The sequence below is a fragment of the Natator depressus genome, chromosome 3, assembly GCF_965152275.1.
Source record: "Natator depressus isolate rNatDep1 chromosome 3, rNatDep2.hap1, whole genome shotgun sequence".
NCBI lineage: Eukaryota > Metazoa > Chordata > Testudines > Cheloniidae > Natator > Natator depressus.
In genome coordinates, this window is record NC_134236.1 from 183,247,291 (window position 1) to 183,250,391 (window position 3,101).

At 46.9% G+C, this 3,101-nt stretch overlaps 1 pseudogene; it reads left to right on the top strand.

Annotated features, from left to right (window-relative positions):
• Positions 1 to 422, top strand: part of LOC141984563 (lutropin-choriogonadotropic hormone receptor-like) — a 36,563-nt pseudogene extending 36,141 nt beyond the window's left edge.
• The last annotated feature ends 2,679 nt before the right edge of the window (positions 423 to 3,101 follow it).

Below are 3,101 nucleotides of genomic sequence, written 5' to 3' on the forward strand. Positions count from 1 at the left end.
GTGGCTCCTGCTTCTTCTAAGCCCTGGAGAAAAAGATGGGGGCTAGGAAGCACATCACCTGCCTTCTGACAGGGGACAACACCAGGGCCATCCTTAGGCATACGCAGCTGCATAGGGCACCATGAAATTTGGGGCACCAAATTGCCCCAAATTTCATGGTGCCCTAGGCAGCTGCATGCTGCATACGCAGCAGCACCAGTCCCAGTGACTAGCCCTATCCCACTGGAAGAGGCAGGGCCATCCCTAGGGGGATGGGGGGCCCTGGACAACTCCCTCCGCCCCACCTCTTACCCTTCCTCCTGCTCCGCCCCAGCCCACCCCCATTCTGCCTCTTCCCCCAGCAACCCTGCACTCAACTGCAGCAGCAGGAAGCAGAGCAGCCCAGCACCATCCTGCTCTACTCCGCCAGCTCCCAGCCATGATACTCCGCTTCCTGCCACCAGATTGCCCTCCACACTCACCAGCGGCGGGAAGCAGAGCGACACAGCCCCAGCCCTTTCCGCTTCCCTTTCCTCGACCCCAGGGACATCACTGGGGGTGGGAGGGTTGGGGAAAGGTTCCCCCCACCACAACTCACTGGCGGCAGGAAGCGGCGAGCCATGGCTGGGAGCTGGCGGAGTAGAGCCCAGCTGCTCGACTTCCCGCCGCTGCCAGTGAGTGCAGGGGGGATCCCTTCTCGCAAGCCCCCTCCCCGAGTGACACGGCTTGGGGTCAGGGCAAGGGAAGCGGAGCAGGCTGCTCCCAGCCCCCCGCTAATCCCCGAGGCCACTCTGGACCTTGATGCCTTCGAGGAGCAGTGGGTGCTGTCCAGGGTTCTCTGCTTGGTGTCCCCATCTGGTTCCCTTCATTTAGCCCTGTGACCTCACTCCAATTCCTGTTATATCTTTAGTTGTCCCCCATAATTAATTGAGATCCTGGACCTTGTGGATCCTCCCCTTAGACTGGGGGAGGTCCTTTAGCAGGATCCCAACAGGATCACTCTCCTGTAGCCATCTGGCCTGACCCTGTCACAGAATGTATTTCCTGTAACCACATGAATTTTGTTGCATATTCCTAATTTATATGTCAAAGAGAACTTAAACACTAGTCTCCTTACGCTGGATAAAGCTTGGATTAAACAGGTGGGGCATTCTGTGAGGCCTAAGAGTTGGCCTCTCAGACCACTAGAAGAAACAGATTCCCCCAATGGTGACCTTCTACCTCCCCTAAGGGGACACAGTACAAATTAAGTGCATCAGCAGCAGGAATAAGTCAGCTCACTTCAAATCTCCCAAGTTTGCGGTTTTGGTCTCTCCATTCTCTAGCTAGGATTTTTCCTGTCATGTCTCCCGTTCCAACCGTTCAACCTCCCCACTCCTCCCAGTACCACTGCACACCCCAGTGAGCTATCTGAATCTCTCCCAAGGGGTGGAGATCCTGCCATTCTCCCTGGTATCTCCTGTCTGCATTAAGAAGCTCAGAGCAGAATGAGGAGGCAGCAGAAACAGGAGAGGAAGAGAGGGGCCTATTACCAGGTTGTAGCTCACTCTTCTTGGTATCAGAAGTATTCTGTTTTAAACAGATCCTGCTCACTACTGCCGACAGCTCGTCTGGAGAAGGCAGGAGGAGTAAGAAGGAGATGGAGGCAGTGTTTCCTACTGTCTCCCAGTGATGGTGTAGTCTTCACCCTTCTCCTCTCAAAAGTAAGATACAGAGTATGGCTAGCCATGTGAGTTTTGTGCCCAAAGCTGCATGAGACACTACCATGGTAATCAGGAGATCTTGAGTCATCTTAGAAGAATCATCATCATCCACACGAACAAGGAAATCATCCAGATCAATAAGACTTAGCAGCTCCAGCACCAGGTTCCAGAAAAATACAATAAACTCAAGCAAAGAGGCAAACGTGCAGTGGGGTGGTGTAACAGAATACTGGGCTTTGAGACATACACATATGCTCCAGGCAGCCTATTATGGCCCTTTAACATTGGGAGATGTAGTTATTGGTCACAAGTCTGCTCCTAGTCACGTGCTTTGCAGACATCACATATCAGGCATCTTACAAGAGTAGCAGACAGGTGAGACCCAGGGTCAGGGAAGGTGCTCATTACAACTGCCATGCAGGAGACATGATCTGGCTGTGAATACGCCTCACCTGTGGAGGGCTATACAAGACCCTGAGGGGTAGCAAATTGGTGTTCAATCATTGTTTCTAGGTGAATAAAGCAAAGCTTTGAGCAATGAAACTGGGCCCTTGTCAGGATTTCACCTTCCTGAGCTGGTGCATCCAGTTCCCCACTCCCCTTTGTCATGCATGTTTCCCATTACAGCATTATTTACTTTTAAGAAGGACCAAAAGAACAATTCATGACTAGAAATATGTATGAGATGATATTGTATCTTCTTTATTAGGCACAGTCAATTTATATCACTCACAGTTTATTAGTGTGTTCAGAATGTAATGAGTATGTACAGAAGCAAAGTTAAATGGTTTAATACAGATTATGACAATAAGGCACTTTTTTTTAAATGAGACTATTTATTGCTCCTCAGTACATATCGTATTTGAAGAAAATGCAACAACTGATAATAATGCTGAAGTCTTGTTAACTCAAGGGTCCTCTACCCATATAGTCTGGGTTGCACTGATAGCTTCAGACTAAAGGCAGACGAGATGCACTTCACCAGAAGGATCAGATGCAAAGGAGGGGTGGGGGGAAAGGTATAACTAAAACACATTCGCATCTTTTAACAAAACAAACATTCACAGATATTACAGTGAATTCAGACATTCACAACCTTATTTCTTTTAACATAAATCACTAAGAATTATGTATCTAACACTGTAAAAATCATTGCATTTTAACTATTATCAAAAACAAAGGAGTTGAAGTTACATAAATATAGCTACTTGTTATTCCATTTACAGATCCAACACATTAGTTGTTAATTAAAGCTATTAATCTGATTATACTTTTTTAGTAAAAAGATAACAATATAAATCAGAAAAACAAACATAAGAATAGTGAACAGTTTAATTTGCATTTATTAGAAACAAAACTCATTTTCAATTTCATATATTCTATTCAACAAATGCAGTTTCATTTTAATTTTTTTAAATT